A 27,553-nucleotide genomic window follows, 5' to 3' on the forward strand; every position below is an offset into this window, starting at 1 on the left:
TGGGAATTGGTAGATTTATAAAACATGTCAGAAAACAGTTTATCTCCAGAGAAGAAGACAGAGAGATTAAGAAAGGGAGGGAGGTGTTAAAAATGGATCAAGTGAACTTAAGGGCAGGGTCGCACTTGGAGGCAAAGCTGATGAAATTGATGAGCTCAGCATGGGTGCAGGAAGTAGCACCAATGCCGTCGTCAATGTAGTGCAGGAAGAGTAGGGAGGCACTACCATGAAAGGCTTGGAATATTGACCGTTCTCCATAGCCAATGAAAAGGCTGGCATAGCAGGAGCAATGGCTACCCCTAGAGTTGGGAGAAAGTGGGACGAGCAAAGGAAAAATTGTTCAGGCTGTGGACTATGCAGTAGAGCTTTAAGGCTTTCTTGATGGTGGATAGAGGTGTATAGGGACTGGACATCCAAGGTGAAACTGAGATAGTCAGGGCCAGGGAATTGAAAGTTGTTGAGGAGATCAAGTGCATGCGAAATATCACAGATATAGGTGGGAAGGGAGTGAACTAAGGGGGAAGAGAATTGAGTTGAGGTATGCAGACATACTTTACTTTACTTTATACTTTATTGTTGCCAAACAATTGATACTAGAACGTATAATCATCACACCGATATTTGATACTGCGCTTCACACTCCCTGGATTACAAATATTAAATATTCAAAATATTTAAAATAGTAAAAAGTTAGTAAATATTAAAAAATTAAATCATATATCATAAATAGAAAATAGAAAAATGGAAAGTAAGGTAGTGCAAAAAAAAAAACCAAGAGGCAGGTCCGGATATTTGGAGGGTACGACCCAGATCCGGGTCAGGATCTGTTCAGCAGTCTTATCACAGTCGGAAAGAAGCTGTTCCCAAATCTGGCCAAACGAGTCTACAAGCTCCTGAGCCTTCTCCCGGAGGGAAGAGGGACGAAAAGTGTGTTGGCTGGGTGGGCTGTGTCCTTGATTATCCTGGCAGCACTGCTCCGACAGCGTGCGGTGTAAAGTGAGTCCAAGGACAGAAGATTGGTTTGTGTGATGTGCTGTGCCGTGTTCACGATCTTCTGCAGCTTCTTTCGGTCTTGGACAGGACAACTTCCATCTCAGGTTGTGATGCACCCTAGAAGAATGGTTTCTACGGTGCATCTATAAAAATTAGTGAGGGTTTTAGGGGACAGGCCAAATTTCTTTAGTGTTCTCAGGAAGTAAATGCGCTGGTGGGCCTTCTTGGCAGTGAATTCTGCTTGGTTCGACCAAGTCAGGTCATTTGTGATATTGACCCCAAGGAATGTAAAGCTTTTGACCTGTTCCACTTGCGCACCACTGATGTAAATTTGGTCGTGCGGTCCGCTGCTCTTTCTGAAGTCAACAACCAATTCCTTCATCTTGCTGACATTGAGGGATAGGTTATTGTCTTCACACCATGCCACCCGGTTCTTAATATCCTCTCTGTACTCAAACTCATCATTACCCGAGATACGGCCTACAATTGTTGTGTCATCAGCAAACTTAGATACTGAGTTTGATGGAAACTTGGCTACACAATCATGGGTGTACAGTGAATACAGCAGGGGGCTGAGTACACAGCCTTGTGGGGCACCGGTGCTCAGAGTGATTGTAGAGGAGAACTTGTCCCCTATTTTTACAGCCTGGGTCCTGTCTGTGAGGAAGTTGAAGATCCAGCTGCAGATCTGAGTGCTAAGGCCCAGCTTCCGGAGCTTAGGAATCAGATTATTTGAAATGATGGTATTAAAGGCAGAGCTGTAGTCAATGAAAAGGAGCCTTACGTATGTGTCTTTATTCTCCAGGTGTTCTAAGGAGGAATATAAGGCCAGAGAGATGGTATCTGCCATTGACCTGTTGCTCCGGTAGGCGAATTGCAAAGCGTCGAGGTTGACCGGTAGGCTGTGGTTGATGTGTGCCGTAACCAATAACTCGAAGCACTTCACAGCAATTGATGTCAGAGCCACAGGTCGATAGTCATTCAGGCATGCCACCTTGCTCTTCTTCGGCCCTGTGATTATCGTTGGCTTCTTAAAACACGAGGGGATCTTAGACTGAAGCAAGGAGCAGTTGAAGATGTCAGCAAACACTCCAGCTAGCTCGCTTGCACAGGCCCGGAGAACCCGTCCTGGAACGCTATCTGGGCCCGTCGTCTTCCTTGGATTTATCTTCAGGAATGCCCTTCTAATGTCCTCCTCGGTGATGGTGAATCTCAATGCCACCAGGGCCGGTTCATCCAGAGGGAGCGGAATGCTCCTCTTCTATTCGAATCTTGCACAGAATACGTTAAGTTTGTCAGGAGGAGAAGTTCATTAGGGTGGAAGTAGGCAGATACAGTGGGTGTACCTGGACAAACACTCCTCTTTTGCCATGATGAGGCCTTGAACATGCTCTTTGGGCCTGTGCGGTGAGGTGGAAAGCATTAGGTTCCAAAGTTTTTAGAGAAACTGAATTGATTAATTGTTGTCTAATAAAGTAATTAATTATGTAAATTACTTGTATTTTTCTCAAGCAACTTGCTCTTTGTAATGCGGTCTGCTCGTTCCTTCTGAATTTTGATAGGCTCGAGAATTTCATGTTACTGCTATTATTTAAACCAATACTCTAATCACGGGGTTCTCATTTTGAGAATGTCATGTCTCACAGTGTTCTGTTGGAATTCTTATTAATAAACTCTGGTCACCATTGGAGTCTGTATTTCTTCCACACTTGGATTCCAACATTGCCAGCACACATTGTGACAGAAGCCACTCACAGGGTGGAGGAGCAGCACCTCATATTCTGTCTGAGTAGCCTCCAACTTGATGGCATGAACATCAATTTCTCCTTTGGGTAAAATTTTGTCTTCCTTTTCCCTCTTCTACTATTCCCTACTCTGGCCTCTTACCTCTTCTCCTCACCTGCCTATCATCTCCCTCTGGTGCTCCTCCTTCTTCCCTTTCTCCCATTGTTCACTCTCGTCTCTTATTAGATTCCTTCTTCTCCAGCCCTTTACCTTTCCCACTCACCTGGCTTCACCTATCATCTTACAGCTAGTACTCCTTCCCCTCCCCCCACCTTTTTATTCTAGCATCCCCTTTTCCTTTCCAGTCCTGAAGAAGGGTCTTGGCCTAAAACAATTGTCTATTCATTTCCATAGATGACCTGTTGAGTTTCTCCAGCATTTTGTGTGTGCTGCTCTGGATATCCAGCTTCTGCAGAATCTCTTGTGTCTACTTCTTTTCATCTCTTATCAAAGCAGGTGGCATTACTGCATTCATCTGACCAAGAACCTGCTGGAGATTAGTATAATACCAATAATTTTATCAAATTTATTACAAGAACCATTTGAAATAATCAACATTTTTCAGTCCAGAACACAAAACTCCCACCAACTCCTGGAACGGAGAGCATTAGGTTTCCTTAGTTACGGGATAGATATGTGACCAAGACAGATAGATCCTAAAATTTCATGGATCTAGCTTAAGTCTACTCCATTATATTGTTGGTAATCTGGCAGAATTTCTAAAAGGCTTAGAATAAATTGCTAAAAATGGATCATTTCACTGGAGTTATTACTTGTATCCTGTCTATTGTTATGATGGACAATATATGTGTTAGCCCCATCACAGCTAAATGGTAAAAACAAAATCATGTCACAGATTTTCTTGCATTAGCTGCTCTGGGAGTGACCCATAGCATACTTCCTGATGCATAAGTAATTTGCCAGAGTAGCACATTTGACTTGAATGTTAAAAAAAAACCTGACAAACCAGTGTCTTTGAAAGAGATACAGCTTATAATTGAAGAGAAAAGTGGGTCTCTGGCTAAAATGAGGGTGAATTGCTCACTCTGTCAAGGCCAAGTAAAGTGGCTAATGGTACTCCCTAAAGTTGAATAATAATCATCCAAGGTGAAAAATTCCCGAAACAAAATAGCAGAATGTTCTGACAAACAAAATAACAAATAGAACAAAGAAACAATTGAAACCATGACAGCAAAAACATTTATTTCAAATCAACTTGAAACGTAGTTTCCATAATTTAGCAATATATATTTATTCGTGTCAATAAATTCTATGTTGTGAATAGTTGCCTGGAAGTCCTGTGCTGTATTTAATATTTGAATAAGGCATATGCACGCCAATCACTCAGCCATCAGAAACGGCAGAATGGTAAAGCTTAAGTTTCAATTTTCCAACCAACTTCTCCAGTGGAATCTCACAGAGTTAGAGATGGATGATCTTCATACATCTCAACCACCAAAAACAATTCATCCATACTCCAAACCTGAGAAACCATATATGAACATATTACAGCCAGAAAAAAAGATGAAGAATTTCCAGACACATAATGCTAGAGAAACTCAGCAGCTTAGGTAACATCTCTGGAGAGGAATAAGCAGTTGACATTTTGGGCCAAGATCATTCATTAGGAATGAAAAGGAAGGGGAAAGAAGCCAGAATAAGAAGGTAGGGGGAAGAGGAAGGGGTACAAACTGGCAAGAGATAGGTGAACCCAGATGAGAGGGAAGGTCGGTGTGTGGGGGAGGGGTATGATGTGAGAAACTGGGAGATGATAAGTGGAAGAGCTAAAGGGCTGAAGAAGAAAGAGATAGGAGGAGCAAGTGGACAATGGGAGGAAGGGAAGGAGGAGGGGCATCAGAGGGTGGTGATGAACATGTGAGGAGAAAGGAAGAAGTAAGAGGGGAGCCAAAATGGGGAAAGGAAAAAAGAAAGAAAGGTGAAGGGGAGAAATTACCAGAAGTTAGAGAAATTAATACTTATGTCATCAGGTTGGAGCCATAGGCTTTGGGGGTTCTCAGAAACCTTAAACCACAACTTTAGGTATAAGAGCCTTTGTGTTCACATCATACTGAATTCAGAGTTTTCAGTGAGACAGGAAAACTGAGGCTAAGAGGTTAGTCTGCATTCTCCCTTTGTATGACCATGCTACTCCTTAGAGGGTACGAAGTGTAATTAATCCACCAAAGTATCTACTTCGTTGAACCTCCCTTGGAAATCCACAACAAAGGAGACTTGTGCAGAAACTTGATTGCTTTTGAAAGTACTTCTTGCAGATGCTATTCTCAGAAGCAAATCACACACATGCTTTACATAGTTAATCATTATTATGGTGGGGACTTGTGCAACAGCAGGGCCCATCCTTGAACATGCCCCTGCTCAGTCAGTATAGGCACAAAATCCTCAACTGATTTTTTTTCCCAAAAAAGACTTTATTCCTGATTAAAAAATAAATGTACAAGGAAGAAGCAATGCAAAGGAAAACCTTTACAGTATATTCATGAGAAATACTGCTCAGACATTACACCTGTGGAGATGTTGCCTTCTGGATAAACTTCAAAACAAAAGTCCCATTTTCCCCATTAAAACTGAATATGAAGACAATTAGCACTCTTCTGAGAAGGGTTCCCACCCTGGGTTCCGCAGACCCCTTGGTTAATGGTGGGGGTCCTGGCATAAAAAGATTGGGAACCCCTGGTTTAGAGGAAGAACCTTTGATTTTCCTCATGCTATCTCACCAAACCTTCATCCATATTTCCTACAATACTATATGACTAGCATTCAGAGAAGGAGAAGGTTTGGGGAGACTCACCAGGATATATCCTGGGACAAAAATTTTCAGCTCGGAGAAGAGACTGAATAGGCAGCATTTGTTTTCCATGGAAAATGGGGGCTGAGGGGGAATCTGATAGAGGTGTACAAAACTAGAAGAGGGACAGAAAGGGCAGATAGTTGGAAATCTTTCTCCACAGCAGAAGTATCTAAAACTAGACAGCGCAGGATCAGGGGTAAGGTTGATTGCTGATAAATGGCATTTGAATAGTAGGTACTAAATGGCCGGCATGATTGTGGTGGGCTGAAGAGCCAATTTCTGCACTGCATGACTCTATACCTCTATGATACTACTAGCTGTAGCAATCTTTGTGAGAACCTGGGGCAAGCCTGACCTTCTTTCTTCCCTGCCTCGTTTTCCCTTGCTTTGCAGAGAGAAATTAGATCTTATATACTGTATCTCGGCAACATTACCAAACTGCTCTGAAATACATGCAAAAGGAAGCAGGATAAAACTTGCCTGAAAACAATATGGATATTTAAACTGAATAAGTATACAAAATGAACCAGCCCTAACATTAATTAATGAACAGAAAATCTTTGATGCGATGCATTCCTGAATACACTGTGGAAAATTCCCTCTGGCTACGTTTCTGCACAGTTTTAGGAAAATATAATGCACAGTTGAATTATTTAATGACTTCTAAGTAATTCTCATTGGATCAGGACAATAACTGAAGGGGTACAAAAGTTAATAATGCAAGCTAAATATTCACTTTTCCTGCGTTGCTTCAAAACTGCCCATGGTTGAAGAATAAAAATCAGTTCCGCAGCAGCAGAACGCACTGAATATGCAACAACACATTATGCAGATTTCGAAGTAACCTGGCAAAACTTACAGCTTGCAGCTCACATAGGTTCCACTGACTTTGCAAATGATTGATATGGTTATATTTTCTTTCCCATATTATTGAAATTGTAAGCAATTTAGAAAGGGGAATGGACATCCTTATTGCCATTCAGTAAATGTAATGTTATTTTCCCATAGGCGTGAGAAAGATATATCAGCAAGAGGAGCTTTGTAAGTGGTTGAGTGTCAAGAGGTGTTATTTAAAAATTGTCTAATCTTATTGCAAAATTACAAAAAAAATATATCATAATAGTCTTTATACCATGGGATGGAACAGAAAAGTTAAAAACTTATATAGTAGTTTTATGGAACCTTGGATGAAATCAATTGAAGAACTGTATGCAGATTTGGAAACCAAACCTCAGAAATGATACACTAGGTTTAGATGTGGCACAAGGGAAAATCACAAGGATGACATTTGTAGTCTCTTGAGGCACAGAAATTGAAAGATCATATATCCATTTAAATTGATAAAATCATCAGATAGATACACTGGTCCCTTTGGTGGAAGAGATTGAGATGGTCTTAAAGCTAGAGCTACAACATTAGATGTGGAGAGGACCGGTTGACCCTGCAAAAATATGCAAGGTAAATAGATCAGAGAGTGGCAGCTGAATGCTCCAGGTTCCAGCCTTCTACTGGAGGAGAGAGTAATGTGCCTGACAAGGAAAATTCAATAGAATGTACTTTGATAAATTATTCAGCAACTTAAAAACAAACAATGAGATAACATGCTGGAGCTGGAGAGGGAGTCAGAGGAACTAGGCACTAGCCTGCATGAAAATAGCAATGAATCTAATGCTTACTCAGAACAGTTATTTGAAATTGATTGAAGCTTAATACAGTATGATGACTCATTTATGTTTCTGAGAGAAATTGTGAAATAAGTCAGGAAATAAATGCAAAGGAACTAAAGGCAAAATGCTGCCACCCACTGATTAACCATCTGTACAAATCATTGTGCCACACAAGCCTGTGTGGTTCACCCCTTCAAACAATGTATTTTGACACCACACTGATTTACATGTGCGTTTTTCCTTGAATTAACTCATATTTGTGGAACAGTAACCTGTCATATCTGAACAGATGAAGTTTGTGCAAATTATCACAGTTGGTAGGATTACGCGCTCTGTACGGAAGCAGTTGTGTATTTTATCCCACTTTAGAAATCCAGCTTTACTGAAGTCAATGGAACTGAATTTCAGAAATGAAGGGGAACATGCTGACATTACCTCAGAATACTAATGAATATTCTCTGCTGTGACATCAATGCAAGCACGTCCTTCTTTATATAAGGTACTGAAACTATAGGTGCAGTCTAAGCAATGTTCTGTAGTGTTGCAACAAAACCTCTATGCTTTGTACTCCACATTCACTGCAATTAAAACACTTCTGCAGCTGTAGATAAGGGTAAATATGGACCTTGCATTAGAGTATTAAACTGGAGCAGGGCAAATTACGAGAGCATAAAGCAGGAACTAGGGAGAGCTGTTTGTGGGGAAGTCCACCTCTGAATGTGCAGGGTGTATAAAGACCAACTGCACAGTGTGCAGGACAGGTGTGTTCCGGTATGAAGTAAGGACAAGAATGGCAAGGTAAGGAAACCTTAGATGTTGAGAGAGATAGTGAATTTAATCAGGGAATGTGTGCAAGCTTAGGGACTGAAGATCAAATAGAGCCCTGGAGAGTTTTAAAGAAGCCAGTAAAGAACTCGAGAAGGGGGCAGCAGGGGTAATGTAATGGTTAGCATAGTGCTATTACAGCACCAGCGACTTGGATTCAATTCTGGCAGCTGTCTGTGAAGATTTTGTATGTTCTCCCCAAGACTGTGTGGGTTTCCTCCAGGTGCTCCAGTTTTCTCCTGCATTTCAAATACGTACAGGTTGGTAGATTAATTAGGCAGTGCAGGCTCATTTGGCCAAAAGGGCCTGCTATCATGCTGTATCCCTAAGTTAAAAGAATAAATAAATAAAAAGGAATTAGGAGAGCCAGGAGGGGCATGAAAAGTCCTTGGCAAGTAGGATAAAAGAGAATCGTGTGATATTCTATACACATACCAAGAGGAAAATTAGGCAGTGGAAAGGACCACTCAAGGAGAAAGAAGGGAACATGCTTGGAGGATGAGGATGAAGATAAGGTATTAAGTGAGTACTTTGCATCAGTATTTACCAAGGAGAAAGATGTGGAGGACAAGGAGATTAGTGTGGACCATGCTAATATGTAGGGGGTTTTCAAAATAAGGCAGAAGGTAATTGCCCCTTAAAGAACATTAAGGTAGATAAATTCCTAGGATGTGATAAGATATACCCCAGGTTGCTGGGGCCTTAGCCAATACCCTTGTGTCCTCTCTCGGCACAGGCGTGGTCCAGGAGGAATGGCTAGTGTAAAGTACAAAAAACTACAAAGTAAATTTATTATCAGAGTATACATCAGATATATGTCACCATATACAACCCTGAGTTTCATTTTCTTGCAAGTATACACGGTAAATCCAAGAAGCACAGTAGAATCAATGAAAGACCATACCCAACAGGACAAACAACCACTGTGCAAAATACAACAAATTGTGTAAATACCAAAGGAAAAAAAGACTTAGAGGCTTAGAATCCATGGTTAATTGACCATTGGATTCTGAATTGGTTTGCACATAGAAGACATTAGGTATAGAAGATGTGCAGGGAGATATTGAGATCCAAGTATAGAGCTCCCTGAAAGAGGTTGGTAGGTGGTAAAAAAAAGGCCAATGGCATGTTTGTCTCTATTAGCTGAGGAACTGGGTTCAAGAGTCAGGAAGTTATGTTGCATCTTTATAAGCCACATGTGGAAAATTGGCAGATGTTAGAAATCAAAGTGCTGGAGAAACTCAGCAGGCCAGGCAGCATCCATGGAAAAGAGCAAACAGAGTAAAAATCGATGAGGAATCAAAGTAAGAAAGTTTGGGGAAGAATAGAAGAAGTACAAAGTCATAAATGGTAGGTGAATCTGGCAGGGGGAGTGAAGTAAAAAGCTGGGAAGTCAATTGGTGAAAGAGATAAAGGCCTCAAGAAAGTGGAATCCAATAGGAGAGGACATAAAGCCATGGAAGAAATGGAAGAGAAAATCAGCAGTTGCTGGAAATCCAGGCAACACACACAAAATGCCAGAGGAACTCAGCAGGCCGGTCAGTATATATGGAAAAAAGTACAATCAGCGTTTTGGGCCGAGACCCTTTGGCAGGACTGGAGATAAAAAGGATGAGGAGTAGATTTAAAATGTGGTGGCAGAGAGAGAGGAACACAAGAAATAGGTGAAATTGGGAGGGGGAGGGATGAAGTAAAGAGCTGGGAAATTGATTTGTGAAAGAGATACAAGGCTGGAGAAGGGAGAGTCTGATAGGTGAGAACAGAAGGCCACGGAAGAAAGAAAAGAGAGAGAGGAGCTCCAGAGGGAGATGATGGGGCGGACAAGAAGATAAGGTGAGAGAGGGAAAAACAGATGGGGAATGGTGAAGTAGGGAGGGGGGCATTACCAGAAGTTTGAGAAATCGATGTTCATGCCATCAGGTTGGAGGCTACCCAGATGGAATATAAGGTGTTGTTCGTCCAACCTGAGTGTGGCCTGTTTGCCACAGTAGAGAAGGCCATGGATTGATATATCGGTAGCAGCGTTGGAAATTTTTTTATTTTCTCAGTGACAGACATTAGTCTAATTACCTTTCTGTCTTTCTTCTTTCTTGGGTAGCTGTGTTACATTTGAGGTTTTCCCATCTTCTGAGTTCCTTCTGAAATCCAGGGAATTTTAGACCATAAGGCCTAGCAGCGGAAATAGGCTATTCAAAAGTTTTATTTGCTATTCCATCAAGGTTGATTTATTATCCTTCTCTATCTCATTCCGCTGCCTTCTCCCCGTAACCTTTGATGCCCTGACTAACCAAGAAACTATCAACTTCCACTTTAAATATACTCAATGACTTGGCCTCCACAGCCATCTGTAGCAATGAATTCCACAGCTTCACCACTCTATGGCTAACAAAATTCCTCCTCACCTCTGTCCTAAATGATGTCCCTCTGTTTGGAAGCTGTGCCCTTTGGTCCTAGACTCAGGCACTATAGGAAGCATCTTTGCCACATCCAGTCTGTTGGGACCTTCAATATTCGATAGGTTTCAATGAGATTTGTCCTTCTTCTTCTGAACTCCAGCCAGCGCAGGCCCAGGACCATCAAACACTCCTCATATATTAACCCTTTCATCCCCAGAATCATTGTTGTGAACCTCCTCTGGACCCTCTCCAATGGCAGCACATCTTTTTTCTCAGTTAAGGGACCCAAAACTGATCACAATAGTCCAAGTACAGTGAACCAATGCCTTGTAAAGCCTCAGCATTACAACCTTGCTTTTATACTGTAGTCATCTCGAAATGAATGCCAATTTGCGTTCCTTACCACCTACTCAACCTAAAAGTTAATCTTTTGGGAATCCTGCACAATGACTCCCAAGTTCATTGGTGCATTTGACTTTTGAAGATTCTCCCTGTCCGGAAAATAGTGTATGCCTGGATTCCTTTTAACAAAGTGCATGACCATATATACCCCAACACTATATTCCAAATCTGTTAACACGCACCCAAATGCGCCAGCTTCTGGGGTTTAGACACTCTAACTCTACGGGATAGCTGGCATGGCCCCTTTAGAGATTTAGGCTGCCCCACTACTTGGTGGCCATGTTTTGGCTCTGGGATTTAATATTTAAAGAGTTCCTGAACTGAGTTTTGGTGCTCGGTCATCAGCTCAGTTTTGGATTCTTATCTAGCGTCTACTTTAGAACCATATCTTCATTTCAGTCTCATATCATGCCTCAGTTCCAGTCTTGGATACTCCTGTGCTTGGGTCCTAACCATCCTCGCCTAGGTCTCTTGTCACTGTATGTTTGAGCCAACATGCACCCAGTGGGAACTGATGAGAGGTGAATGCTTTAGTGGTAATTTCCTGGACTTGGGGATTACCTTTCTGCTCAACATATCACTGCAGGAATTGAACCAGCCCATGCCTGTAACTGTCCTGGACAGCTGTCTGTTGGTCCTGGGAAGATCCAGCAGCAGGCATTGGTCTTATAGATGAGGAAGAGGATCATGCAGAGGATATTAGTTTCTGTATCATTGAGTCTCCTCACATACCCCAATCCTTGGACACCCTTTGCTGTCCCAGCATAACCATTCTGTGAACTGGAATGAAGAGCAGATCATTCCATGGTGCAATCGCTGCAAAAAGATTGTTTTCGGCTTGGTATTCCAACCCCCAGACTTTCCCGAGACCAGTGGCCGACAAGGGGGCAGACTTCTGTTTCGGGATAATCTGGAGCTCTGGCAGCTAACCAGGAAAGGTCCCCTTTATTCTACACTTCTTGAAAGCATTGAATGCACCATTTCTGCATTCACTTACTTTAAGCCGCCTAGACTCAGGCCATCAGGTCCCAGATACCTAGAATCAGAATCAGCTTTAATATCACTGGCATATGTCATGAAATTTGTTGCTTTGCAGCAACAGTACATTACTATAGATTACTTAAAAAACTATAAATTACAATAAGAAAGAAAATTAAAATAATTAAGTAGCACAATAAGACAGGAAAAAATCCTGAGGGAGTGTTCATAGGTTCATTGCCCATTCAGAAATCTGATGGGGGAGAGGAAGAAGCTGTTTTGAAATGTTGAGTGTGTGTTTTCGGGTTCCTGTACCTCTTGAATTGCCTCACTGATGGTTGCAATGAGAAGGGTGCATGTTCTGGGTGATGGAGGTGCTTAACGATAGATACCACGTTTTTGAGGCATTGCTTTTTAAAGGCCTCATTTTTGCTGGGGAAGCTGATGCCCATGATAGAGCTGGCAGAGTTAACAACTTTCTTCAGCTTTTCCAATCCTGTGCAGTAGCTCCTCCATTCCAAACAGTGATGCAACCAGATAGAGTGTTCTTCACAGTATATCTGGAGAAATTTGCAAGCCTTTGGTGACATACTAGGTCTCCTCAAAAGTCCTAATGAAATATAGCCATTCTTAGGCCTTCTTTGTAATTGCATCAATATGTTGGACCAGGATAGATCCTCAGAGATGTTGGCATCCAGGAGCTTGAAACTGCTCTCCCTTTCCACTTCTGATGCTTTGATGAGGACTGGTGTGTCTTCCCTCAACTCCCTAAAGTTCTCAATCAACTCTTTGGTCTTACTGGAGTTGAGTGCAAGGTTGTTGCTGTGACACCACTCAACCAGCTGATCTATCTCACTCCTGTACGCCTCCTCATCACCATCTGAAATTCTACCAACAGTAGTTGTGTCATCGGCAAATTTATGGATTGCTTTTGAGCTATTCCTAGCCACACAATTGTGTGGGTAAGGAGAGTACAGCAGTGGGCTAAGCATGCATCCTTGAGGTGCACTGGCGCTGACTGTCAGTGACAAAGAGATGTTGCCTCCAAGCTGCACAGTCTGTGAGAGAGTCAAGGGGCCAGTTGCAGAGGGGGCTACAGAGGCCCAGGTTTTAGAGCTACACACATCAAAGTCGCTGGTGAACGCAGCAGGCCAAGCAGCATCTCTAGGAAGAGGTACAGTCAACGTTTCAGGCCGAGACCCTTCAGTTAGTCCTGACGAAGGGTCTCGGCCCGAAACGTCGACTGTACCTCTTCCTAGAGATGCTGCCTGGCCTGCAGCGTTCACCAGCAACTTTGATATGTGTTGCTTGAATTTCCAGCATCTGCAGAATTCCTTGTGTTTGATGTTTTAGAGCTTGTTGATTAAAACTGAGGGTATGATTATGTTGAACACTGAGCTGTAGTCACAAAGAGCAGCCTGATGTAGGTGGTGCTATTGCCCAGGTGAACCGAGGCTGAGTGGAGAGTCAGTGAGACTGCATCTACTATATATCTACAGTAGCAACAGGCAAATTGCAGTAGATCCACATCCTTGCTTAGGCAGGAGTTGATCCTAGCCATGAGCCAAAGCACTTTATCATAGTACATGTGAGTGCCGTTGGGCAATCGTCGTTGTGAGAGCTCACACTGCTCTCCGTGGTCACTGCTATGATTCTTGCCCTTTTGAAGCAAGTGGGAGCCTCCAACTGCAGCAGTGACAGACTGAAGATGTCCCTGAACACTCCTGCCAGTTGGCTGGCGCAAATTTTCAGAGCTCTACCACGTATACCATCAGGCTACATACCTTGCAAGGGCTCACTGTCTTGAAAGATGTTCTGACGCCAAGGTCACAGGGTCACCAGATGCTGCAGGGATTCGCACAGATGTAGTTTTATTCTCCCTTTCAAAGCATGTATAAAAGGCATTGAGCTCATCTGGGAGTGCAGCATCACATCTATTCGTGATGTTCGGTTACACTTTGTAGGAAGAAATGGCCTACAAACCCTGCCAGAGCTGACATGCATCCAATTCTGTTTCTAACCTAAATCAGAATTGTTTTTTCACCCTTAAAGTAACCTTCCAGAGGACATACCTGGACTCTTATATAGTTCTGGATTACCAGTCTTGAATGCCACAGATCTATCCCTCAGCATACTACGAACCTCCTGGTTCAATTATTGCTTTTAGTTTGGGTTCTCAAAGGCACACACTCATCCACATAGGTCTTAATAAAGTTTGTATTTGTTGTAGCATGGATGAAATCACCAGAGAGACAGTCACTGGTAGATACAAAGCAGCTTCTTTATTTGACACAACAAGGTACAGCAGGCATCATACGGACGGAGATGCTTTCGGTAGAAAGGTCCGTTAGCCCAATGTGGGTTCGATATTTATATGCTATACACAAAGGCAATCACCACTTAAAAAGTTATAGACAATGCATAGACAATGTATCCTTTTGGAGCTACATACAAAACATCATATCTCCTAACTTCATTGAAAACATAGAAAATAGGTGCAGGAGTAGGCCATTCTGCCCTTTGAGTCTGCACCGCCATTTATTATGATCATGGCTGATCATCCAACTCAGAACCCAGCCTTCCCTCCAAACCCTCTGATCCCCCTAGCCACAAGGGCCATATCTAACTCCCTCTTAAATATAGCCAATGAACTGGCCTCAACTGTTTCCTGTGGCAGAGAATTCCACAGATTCACCACTCTCTGTGTGAAGAAGTTTTTCCTAATCTCAGTCCTAAAAGGCTTCGCCTTTATCCTCAAACCGTGACCCCTCGTTCTGGACTTCCCCAACATCAGGAACAATCTTCCTGCATCTAGCCTGTCCAATCCCTTTAGGATTTTATACGTTTCAATCAGATCCCCCCTCAATCTTCTAAATTCCAACGAGTACAAGCCTAGTTCATCCAGTCTTTCTTCATATGAAAGTCCTGCCATCCCAGGAATCAATCTGGTGAACCTTCTTTGTACTCCCTCTATGGCAAGGATGTCTTTCCTCAGATTAGGGGACCAAAACTGCACACAATACTCCAGGTTGTGGTCTCACCAAGGCCTTGTACAACTGCAGTAGTACCTCCCTGCTCCCGTACTCGAATCCTCTTGCTATAAATGCCAGCATACCATTCACCTTTTTCACCGCCTGCTGTACCTGCATGCCCACTTTCAATGACTGGTGTATAATGACACCCAGGTCTCGTTGCACCTCCCCTTTTCCTAATCGGCCACCATTCAGATAATAATCTGTTTTCCTATCTTTGCCACCAAAGTGGATAATTTCACATTTATCCACATTAAATTGCATCTGCCATGAACTTGCCCACTCACCCAACCTATCCAAGTCACCCTGCATCCTCTTAGCATCCTCCTCACAGCTAACACTGCCGCCCAGCTTCGTGTCATCCGCAAACTTGGAGATGCTGCATTTAATTCCCTCATCCAAGTCATTAATGTACCCCACTAGTCACTGCCTGCCATTCTGAAAAGGTCCCGTTTATTCCCACTCTTTGCTTCCTGTCTGCTAACCAATTCTCTATCCACATCAATACCTTACCCCTAATACCGTGTGCTTTAAGTTTGCACATTAATCTCCTGTGTGGGACCTTGTCAAAAGCCTTTTGAAAATCCAAATATACCACATCCACTGGTTCTCCCCTATCCACTCTACTAGTTACATCCTCAAAAAATTCTATGAGATTCGTCAGACATGATTTTCCTTTCACAAATCCATGCTGACTTTTGTCTGATGATTTCACCACTTTCCAAATGTGCTGTTATCACATCTTTGATAACTGACTCCAGCAGTTTCCTCACCACCGACGTTAGGCTAACCGGTCTATAATTCCCCGGTTTCTCTCTCCCTCCTTTTTTAAAAAGTGGGATTACATTAGCCACCCTCCAAACCTCAGGAACTAGTCCAGAATCTAACGAGTTTTGAAAAATTATCACTAATGCATCCACTATTTCTTGGACTACTTCCTTAAGCACTCTGGGATGCAGACCATCTGGCCCTGGGGATTTATCTGCCTTTAATCCCTTCAATTTATCTAATACCACTTCCCTACTAACATGTATTTCGCTCAGTTCCTCCATCTCACTGGACCTTCTGTCCCCTACTATCTCTGGAAGATTATTTATGTCCTCCTTAGTGAAGACAGAACCATCCTTTCCTTCCGACGCCAACATGTCTGAGTTGGTATCCACAGCCTTTAGGAATGCAGTTAAATCCACAATACATCTATTTAGCATTTTACATGCTAACATAGAAGACAACTAATATTTATAATGTATAGATAATGCTATCTTTGAAACTACAGCATCTGGTCAAACTATGGTGCCAGAAGTATCTGGTATTCACACCTTTTAGGAAGCGTATTGTTGTGGACTCAATCCACAGTACTTTGTCAAATAGTCAAATAGAAGTCTGGTGGCCAAAGTCATTTAAGTGTAAACAAATCATCTACCCAAGAAAACTCACTCTAACAGCATTCATTCAGACTCGACTATGAATTCCTGAATATTATCCAGTCCACCGCCACAAAGCAGTCCTGTAAGTGCTTGACTTCTACTTTATTTCTCATGATAGTTTTAAGATACATGTAGCTCTTTGAGAATTGTTGAGATGCTTTTACTGCTTACTACTGTGCAGACAGATAATAATTATCTGCTATTTCCATATTTCACATTACTTATTCTCCAGTATCTCCCTTTAAATAGATCAACAATGGCTTTATCTGTACTTTCTTGTCATGTAGAAACTCCTCCTGTCGGTTGTAATATCAATGGTTAGTTTATTGTCATACTTTATCTGCTTCCTTTTTATAATTTTTTAGTCATTGTTCACTGCTTTCCAAAAATTTTGGCTACTCTTCACAAGATTATATGCCTTTTCCTTCAATTTGATGCTATCATCGACTTCTTTAATTAAACACGGATGGTGCATTAGTCTCAAGGTGCCTTTCTTTCTCACTGGAATATACCGCTGCTGAGATTTATGTAATGTCTCCTTAAATATTTTGCACTTTTTGTCCTTTAGGACGGATTCCCAGACCAAGGAAACCAACTCTGACCGTGTACCAGTCTAATTACCTTTATTAAATATTTAGAACACTAGTTTCAGACCCAACTACCATATTCGCAAACTGCATGTGAAATTCTGTCATCCCCTTTCCTAGTGATGTACTGCCGTAACACACAACACTACATCTAAAGTGGCTTGCAATTTAGTTGGCTCCTGAACTTATTGGTCTAATAAAACATATCAAATACACTATGAGTCTGTATCTAAGGCCATCCTTGCTCAATCTATATGATCATACTGACCATGATTATTGCAGTACTTTTCTTACAAGACCCCATTATGTCTTGATATATTCACTCTCCTACAGTATACAGTTGATATTATTAGGAGGACATAGGCTACACCCACCAGCATCTTCTTAGCTTTGCGACACACACAAATGCTGGAGGAACTCAGTAGGCCAGGCAGCATCTATGGAGAGTATAGTCAACATTTCGAGCCATGACCCTTCAGCAGGCTTGGATTTCCAGCATCTGCAGATTTTCTCCGGTTTGTTTCTTCTTATCTTTACTATTTCTGATCTCCACCAAGTGATTCTACATCCTGAGCTTCTGAGCCAATAACACCCCTCGTCACCCGTGATCTCATCGTCCAGTTCCAGAGTTGCCTTATCACTTTTTTCCTTCTGTCTTTTGGAAATGTCCCCAAATATTCAGTTCCCAACTTGACTGAACCTCCAATCTGACTTTACAAAGTCAGTCAGATCATACCCATGTGTATATATTTGTACTGTCAACTTATTTATCTTGTTACAAATGCTACATGCACTCAAACCTTACTTTTTCTATTTTTTTTAACTCAAATTCTTTTTGTTGGTGTTCTGTTAAGTTTATACAGCCCATTCCTTCCCAATATATTCTGACTATTGTTACTCCCAATACTGCACTGAACTATTGCTATTTTCTATCTCTTTGCCTTTTATCTGAATTCTATCTTTTCTTTCCGGATTGGCTTCTGATTTTTTTTTGTAATTTATTTTTTATTGAATTTCATCATCAAACAAACATTTCCATAAGATGTATTTCAGATACTGTACATATATATCATATAATCATATTTGTCACAAATCTCCACATAATATTTATCTGAGGTATACACTTATAGAAAGGAGAGGAAAGAAAGAACAATCGAAAGAAGAGAACTATGTACAGAGTAGGGAGAGATTTTTTTTTACAATATATTCATTGACTTGTGAGAATAAAATCAGGTCTATGAGGTGTTATGTATTTAAACCATTTTTTCCAGTATGAATAAAATTGTTTCAACTTGTGATTAACAGATGCTGTTAACTCCTCCATTTTGTAAATGTCCGTTGTAATTTCTATCCATACATTTAAAGTTGGACTCTCCTGAGATAACCATTTCCTGGTAAGGGTCTTTTTTACCAGTACATTCATTAAACATTTATCTCTTTTCAACCATTCTTGAGGGTTATACCCAAAATATATAGTCTTACTCTCTAAGGGTATTTCACATTTAAAGATGTCTTGTAGGGCATTATGTATCCCACTCCAACAGTCTTTGATAACGGGGCATTCCCAGAAAATATGATAATTGTTTGCATTTTGATTTCCACAATCTCTCCAGCAAGCCGGGGGGGGGGGGGGGTGGTTACTATTGTAATGGGATTTCTGAGAGGGTGTAAGAAAAGGAATTAGGTTCTATCTTGTTATATCTTCCTTAGTTTTTTATATATAGGCTGATAACTTTGCCAAATCTTTTGGCATGATGATGTTCAAAGGATTGCATCAATTTAGGTAAAGAGTATGTTGGTTGCCCTAGATAGATCAAAATGTCATCTGTGTAACAGGCCAATTTATGCTCTGTCCCTTTAATAGTAATTCCCCTGATATCTTCATTTTGTCTGATGTATTGAGCTAATGGTTCCAGATGTAATGCCAAGAGTAGTGGTGACCATGCACAACCCTGTCTCGTGCCCCTTTCTAGGGTAAAACTATTAGATAAATATCCATTGATTTTAATCCTGGCGGTAGGATTGTCATATAGTGCCTGTATAGTTTTAATAATTATGTCATGTAGACCAAATCTATGTAAAACTCTGTAAAGAAAATTCCAATTAACCAAATCAAATGCCTTTTCAGCGTCCACGCTTATCACTATTGCTTCAATTTCATTTTTTTTAATATGATCTATAATGTGAAGTGTCCTTTGTATATTGTCACGTGTTTGGCGTTGTTGTATAAAACCTGTCTGATCATTATGTATCAGTGTGGGTAGAAACTCTTCTAATTGTTTGGCCATGATAGAGGTAAATATTCTATAATCCACATTAAGAACAGATATTAGTCTAAATAACCCATATTCCATTTTATCCTTGCCTTTTTTCGGTATAGCTGAGATTATCGCCTCCTTCCAGCTGGGTGGCATTTGTGCCTTTCTCAGGGCCCAGTTCAGTATGGGGAGTAAAATAGGAATTAACTCACTTCTAAACTCTTTATACCACTCTGCCGTATATCCATCTGATCCTGGTGACTTGCTTAACTTAAGCCTACTAATTGCAGTTTTTAGTTCAGCTTCAGTTTTGTCAGCAGTCATCTTTCTATTTTGTTCTTCGCCTAAAGTGGGTAACTCTACAGAATTCAGGTAGGTGTCAATTTTGGTTATGCTTCCCCCTGGAACTTTAGAATATAGAGTTTTGTAAAACATTTCAAAAGCTTCTTGAATTTCACTTAGCTTATTTTTTATCACTTTTGTTCTTGGATCCCTTATTCTATGAATTGTATTTTCTGCTATCTTTTTTTTTCAGTTTCCATGCCAGTATTTTCATAGATTTAGATCCACTTTCATAGTGACTGTTTCAGAAACATTAAATTTTTTCTAATTTCTTGTGTAGCCAAACTATTAATTTCATTCCTAATTTTTTAAATTTCCTCTATTGTATCCTGTGCCAAACTCAATTTGTGTTTTGTTTCTCTACAAACGTAGTTCCTTCAGCTTATTTTGTAATTCCTCTAATGTTCTAGTCTTTATTATTTTCTTATATGAAGATATCGTTATAATTTTCCCTCTAAAGACAGCCTTCAGAGTATCCCATAGAATGGGAGGTGAAACCTCTCTATTATCATTGAATTCTAAGTAAGGACCAATTTCTTTTTTAATTTGTTCCTTAAAATAGGGATCATTGAGTAGACTTGAATTTAGTTTCCTAATAATATTCTTTGGTTGTAGGTCAAAATCAACAGATAAATATATAGGTGCATGGTCACTTACATCTATTGTCCCAATTCCACAGGTGATTATTTTGTCTCTATCTTTTCCAAATGTTATGAAATAGTCTATTCTTGTATATACGGAATGGGGGGCAGAATAATGACTGTAATCCCTTCTGCCGGGGAAAATGTCCCTCCATATATCAATTAGACCAACATCCTCAAAAAGAGTGTTAACTTTCTTATGTAAGGCTTTTGATTCATAAGCTTTTCTATTGGAAGAGTCTAACTTTGGTCGTAATTGTAAATTTAGGTCTCCCCCACATACCAAGAGACCTTCTGTTTCCGTTACCATAATATTAGTAACTTTCTGGAAGAAACTAATATCACTTCCTGGGGGTGCGTATATATTCAATAAAGTAACTGGATTTCCATCTATATTTCCCCTTACCAGAATATATCTGCCCTCCTTATCTCCCATTTCGAATACTTTTTCAAAATTTAGCTAACTTGAGATGAGAATAGCAGCTCCTCTTCTATGTCCTGATTTATATGAGGAGAAAAACAAATTTGTGAAGCCCATTCTCTTTAATTTTCCATGCTCATTATCACTTAAGTGAGTTTCCTGTAAATATACAACATGGGCTTATTCTTTTTTCATTTTTGATAGAATTTTTCTGCGCTTGACTGGATTCAACAGCCCATTGATATTAAAAGAAATGAATTTTACTTTGTCCTTAGCAATGTGTATTTATCTGTTAGTGTATCATTGAAATTTGCAGAATATAACTTAATCGATCTACTCCCTGAACAAATAAGAGCCAAGAAACGTGAATAATAAAAAAAAGGGTGACAAAGGTGTGATTCCAAGGCTGGGATCTCTAGATGACCCTGGGTTGGGCTAGAAGAAAAGTCTAGCCGTGGGGGATAGCCCCTCCTACCTGTGGGTTGAGGGCCCACGTTGCAGTACCTATAAAAGTAAGTAAAAAAAACTATGTCCATTACACAGAAGTGATTTCCCTGTGTATTCCTCCCATGTATATACTTTCTTTTAGGTGGGGAAAAAGGAATGAATAAATGAATTTTTTTTAAATTGAGTAATATAAAATCCACATTATAGCACGTATTTCTCGAGATAGGTATATTGTCGTCTATTTTTGCTTCTGCTTAATTTATCAGTACTTCTAAAGTTAGCAAAACCTTATGGCTCTTCTGGAGGAGGTGAGGGCTGCCCTCGGAGAACTGACAGTCTCTTCCTAATATCCTCTCATTCTGCTCCCGTCCCCTGCTTTCTAGGTTCTCTTACTATATCCCAAGCAGATCAGGATAACTGCTCAGCGAGACTTTCCGTTGGTTTGACCACGCTAATGGACAGTCCTCTGTTGTTCACGTCTGTAGTCGCCTCTTCCACCCTCAGTTTAGCAGGGTACGGGGTTTGAATTTAATCTTCTCTTGCTTTAATATTTGTTTCTCTTCAGAATACTCCTTCCATTTCTGTAGGACCACCGGGGGGGGGGGGGTAATCATGATCGAAGTAAATTAACTTCCCGTTCCAAAAACCCCTGTTCTTACCCCAGGCCCTTCGTAGAATCTCTGCCTTGCTCTCGAATCAAAGGAATTTTAGTACTATTGAGCGCGTTTACTTTGTCTGTCTCCGGGAGGCCGCTGGACGAGCGAACAATGTGCCCTTTCAATTTCAATCTCCATCGTCTGGGGAATCTCCAGCACTTCCCGCAGCAGCTTTTCTACAAAGTCCATCATCGACAATCCCTCTGCTCCTTTGGGAACATTATAATTCCTGATATTTTTCCATCGTGATCTTCCCTCCTGGTCAAAGCAATTTACTTTCCTGCTGATTTAATATTTTCATCATCTTACTTAGTATCTGGTCCACGTTTTGCACGCGATCTTCCACCTTCTTAATTCGAGTCTCTGCCACCTCTATTTTCTGATTGACGTTGGCATTTTCTGACTTTATATCATTGAGTTGTTGCTTTATATCTTTTTGGACTTCCCTTATCTCTTCCAAAATCCTTATCATATTTGTCGCTTTGCCTGCACGAGGCCCCACGTCAGCTTCGCCACCACGCGCACATGCAGGAGAGCCGCGTGCTGCTCCTCTCTCTTCCATAGGCTCCGCAGTGGTGCTTTTTTTATCTCCATTCTTTTTCCCCATTCTTGTCCTCCTCATTAATTCAGGTATTTTCGAATGATCTTGTATTTGATGGATTAACGGGGCAAAGTATGCGTTTTTCTGGAGGAGCTGTTGGTTTAGGCTGCCATTTTGAATAATGACATCACCAGAACTGGCTTCTGATTTTAAAATCAAGTTCCTATTGCCCTGTAAAACCATTTTAATCTCTTTCCAGCTGCGGTAGCAGCCTCTCACCAACCCACCACCATCACTAGTACCATTTCCCCTGTGAGGATCTATGTCCAATTTTCGTTAAGGTGCAACCCACCTGGCTTGTAAAAATCCTTTCTTTCTTAGAAGTAATACCTCAAGGCCCCTTCCTATCACATGTTTCCTGTCATGAAGTGATCTGCTGTATCATCTTGTTTCTGTAGTCACCAGCACCTATTTCTGTGGCACCAGCAATATTCGAAGAACTACTACCTTTGAGGAGTTGCTTATTGACTACTTTCTAAGTTCTCTAAATTTAGCCCGCAGCACCTCAACACTCTTTAGCTATGTCGTTGGTACTGATATGAGTCACAACTTCCCGCTGTCCACCCTCCGTATTCAGGATATTCAGCAGCCAACCAGACAAGTCTTTGAACTTGTCTTCAGGGAAGCAGCGTAGTATCCTGGAGGCACAGGAAAAACCATCAACCAATAGTTGAGTCCTCTATTAGTAATGCACCGTCACTCTTCTTCTTCCAGTTCCTGAGGTTAAACTGTTTGTCATTATGAGCTCCAAGATGTGGCGGCATATTCTTAAGGAGCCATTGGCTTCAGTAGGGTTCAAAGGGAAATTTCTGTTTGTCAAGGAGATTGATTTAAATGTCTCCTGCTGCCTGCTCCTCTCAGTCTGCCTATTAATCACCCAGACCTTCATTGACTGCACACAGTTCACTAATGATGTGATCAGCTCTGTAAGCATGCTGCCCATAAAATCCCCAGCCCTGCAGATTTTCTACAAGGACTGCTGTTGCTGGGATCACTTGCTGCACATGTAGTTGTCCAGGCCACTGGAAGCTTTTCCACTGTGTTTAACTCTACAGTGTCCCTGCCCTTCTGTATTTACTATACATCTCCGGGCTTCTTTTCCTGTTGGAAATATCCACAGTGAAAAGAAGGTAGGACCTATTGTCCCTTCAATGTAAATAGATCGACTAGCAGCATTTGTGGCCTATAAATGTTTCCTAATGTCCTCAAGAAAGTCTTGGAGATCGCTTTGTTTGCAACTCGCTATAGCCTACAACACCCTAAACTCTGACTGCTGATGTTTTACTCTTTTGGTTGCTGGGGAGCATCGTTTGCTTTCTACGCAGCAAACAGACAATTGGCTACATGCAAAAAATAGGCAAACATTACTTGACGTGGTCCTGCTGCCAGATTCAACTGGACCTTGTTTGGCTGGTTCTCCGTCCGTTTTCAGTCCCTCCTCCCCCCCCCCCCTCCCCACCCCCCACCCCCAGACAACTCTCACTTCACTGTAACTACTGAAATCATTATTTTCTTATTCATTTCAGATTATATTCACTACAAGGAAGGTTAGAGTTTAATCTGCAATTTGCCTATCACTGCAATTGATTTCTTAGTGGATGCAATAGCAATATCCACTTCAGGCTGCTGTTTATTGATTACAGCTCAGCATTCAACATCATCCTACCCTCAGTACTAGTCAACAAGTACCAATACCTGGGCCTCTGTATTCCCCTCTGCAACTGGATCCTTGACTTCCTCACCGGGAGACCATAGTCAGTGCAAACACTTCATCCTCGCTGACAATCAACACTGGCACACCTCAAGGGTGTGTGCTTAGCCCACTGCTCTACTCTCTCTCTACACCTATGACTATGTGGCTAGGCACAGCTCAAACGCCATCAATAAATTTGCCGTTGACATCTCTATCATGAGCACAAACCTCCCAAACATCGAAGACATCTTCAAAAGGTGATGCCTCAAAAAGGCAGCATCCATCATGAAGGAGCCCCATCACTCAGGATGATGCTACTATAAAGGAGGAGATACAAGAGCCTATAGGCGTACACTTAATGTTTTAGGAACAGCTTCTTCCTCACTACTATCAGATTTCAGAATGGACAATAAACCCATATACACTACCTCATTATTTTTCCTTTTTATGCTCTTTTTGCACTACTTAATTTAATATTTATATATATATGTGTGTGTGTGTGTTCAATATGTTCAATAGGTACATTTAATGTCAGAGAAATGTATATAACATACATCCCGAAATTCTTTTTCTTCTCAAAAATCCACAAAAACAGAAGAGTGCCCCAAAGAATGAATGACAGTTAAATGTTAGAAACCCAAAGCCCCCCAGCTCCCCCTCCCACGCATAAGCAGTAGCAAAGCGATGACCCCCCTCCACCAGCAATAAAGACACAGACTTGCAGTATCCCAAAGACCACTCATAATTCGACACACACAGACTCTCTCTCTCTTTCCCTAATAAGGGAAAAAGAGGTGAACTCGTTTCACAGCGAAAGGGGAGAGATAACAAACAACTCGCTGACTTATGATGTTAAAAGTCTGTTGCGTTGCTTTTTCCGAGCTCTGTGCCCAAAGAATTCGGGTCTCTGGACTTACAGCCAGCAGGCCAGCTTGCTGCTTTCGATCTTCCGTGTACTCCCATGACACATCAGACGGCGGCACCAACCTCAAATCTGCCCGCCTCTAGAGCCACAAAAATCCAGCACCCTGAAGGCACACTACTCTCCCAGGCCGTGTCCTTGAATATTGAAAAGCAGCCGGTCGTGAGGCCCTGAGAGAGGGTCCCATTTCCGCAAAGAACCAAAGTCAGCATGTAACTCCAGGTCAGGGTCTTCAAAGGAACCCTGAAAAGGAAAAAAAAGAGATATTAAAGATGGAAATAGAGCTGTTTCCGAAGATGCAAGCAAAGCAGTCACCGTTACGTGCCATCATCCTGCGCTCCGCCCTCCATCAATTTCAAATTCAAGGTAAATATATTATTGAGGTACCAATATGTCTCCATATGCAACGCTAGGATTCATTTTCTTGTGGGCATACTCAATAAATCTATAGAATAATAACCATAACAGCATCAATGAAAGACCACCCAACTTGAGTGCAGTCAACCAGAGTGCAGAAGACAACCATGCAAATACAAAAATGAAGAAATAATAATAAAATATAAGCAATACATATTGAGCATATATGAAAAATACTTGAAAGTGAGTCTATTGATTGTGGCAGCATTTCAATGATGGGGCAAGTGAAGTTGAGTGAAGTTATCCCCTTTAGTTCAGAAGCCTAATGATTGAGGGTTAGCAACTGTTCCTGAACCTGGTGTTGTGAGTCCTGGGGCTCCTGTACCTTTTTCCTGAACATGACCTTGGTGGTGGGGGTGCCTGATGATTGATGCTACTTTCCTGTAATAGCATTTATGTAGTGCCTTTAAGTAGTGCAGTCTGGGGAATTAAACTGTAGCGTACTTGCACAAGACATTCTGCGTGTATGTTCAACTCTAATTATTTCTAAATCAGGACAGTCTGTAACTTAAAGAGATCAAAGAAGAGTTTAAATCTCAGCTTCCGCCTCTCATTTTAAGAATTCCTGACAGTTTTACAGCATTGAATTACTTTTTGAAGTTAATTTGCTGCTTCAGTGTAGAAAATATTGCTGCAAGTTATCTGATAAAGGCTAGATAATGTGTTTAGGAACTTCTAACTGAGGGATAAACATTAGTTAGCACACCGCAGATAATTCTCCTTGAGAACAGACTAAGGCTATGTCCATACTAGACCGGATAATTTTGAAAATGCTGGTTTCGCATGAAAACGATAGGCGTCCACACCAGGCGTTTCTGAAAATACCTCCAGCCACATTAAAACGGGTATTTGGGCGAATCTCCTCCTACTGGGCATGCACAGGACACATCTACAGAAAACAAGCGAAGAGGAAACGGTATACTTGGTGCGCATTTGTCCAGTTACAGACTAGAAAAACTTAAAAGGAAATTGCCAAACAACGGACAGCTGTTGGCTCTCACGCAGGAGAACTTAAAACTGAAAAAACAAATACTGGAGCGTATGGAGGTAACTGACAGGGAGTTCACGGACAGTATGACCCGGCTGACGACGAACATTGAAAAACTGACTAACTCTGTTGCAGAGGGATTTACAATGATGAGGAATATGATGGCTCCCCCCAAGTACTTTTCACCGCCACAATAGCAGCCTCACAGCCACTACAATAGCTACACTTACGGACACACAGACCCCCCAGGTGGCCCCACCAACATTTTCCCCACCCCCACAGAGGGGTCACCCTGGAAACATTTCCTACAGCCATAGTATTTTCACCGATGAAAGGGACGACAGTTTTTTCAAATCCTCCAGTTACCCCGTATACACTACAACGCCCAATCGGCATTTTCAGATTTAAACACTCTGGAGAGCATTTTAGAAAGGCTCCATTTTTGGGGGAAGAAAACACTGTTTTGGTGTGGACAGAGGGTCAAAACGAAGAGAAAAAGCTTCAGTTACAGATTTATGCGGTCTAGTGTGGATGTAGCCTGAGCCTCAGACTCAGGGTTTGGAAGAGTTTACAGTTGTCTATATTCTTGAGTTCTTGTTTCCTCCTTCTTTGCAGTTTATGTGTTTGATAATAGACTTGGCAAATTGCTGCAGTACCTTTATTGCTGTTGCCCACCTGAGCCATGGTGTGCTGATGATCAAAGAACTGAATGTTTGTGGTGGAGGATTGAGTGGCAGTGAGCTATTTTGTCTGAGATAGTGTTGAGTTCGTCAAATGTTGTTGGAGCTCTCCTCATCCAGGTTAATACAGTCTATTCTATCACTCTTCTGACCTGTGTTGTGTGAATGGTAGAAGTGGAGTCAAAGGGAAGGTATGTTGATGCCATCATGAAAAGGTATATCTCTGGACAGAGTTTTAGGTAAGATATCTCTATGTGTAATCATCTGTATGATTTTATTAAATGTCACCATACCTTTTCATAATTGGTCAAAATATATAGTTACTTACCTCTTTATCATCTTAAAGATTGGTGAGGCAGGGGTCAGCTGGGAATGACAAACACCTTCATTAGCTGCAACAGAATCTCGCCATCAGTCATATTTTCTCTGCCCTTGCTGCTTTCCAAGGGGACCCTCTCTTGTTTGCTCACACTTCCCCATCCAGTACCCAACACTTTTTTTCTACAGATGTAACATTTGTCTCTGCACCTCCAGCCTCATCAACGTCCAAGGACACAGGTCGCCCAGCAGGTCATGTGCAATACAT

The sequence above is a fragment of the Mobula hypostoma genome, chromosome 1 (assembly GCF_963921235.1).
Source record: "Mobula hypostoma chromosome 1, sMobHyp1.1, whole genome shotgun sequence".
Taxonomy (NCBI): domain Eukaryota; kingdom Metazoa; phylum Chordata; class Chondrichthyes; order Myliobatiformes; family Myliobatidae; genus Mobula; species Mobula hypostoma.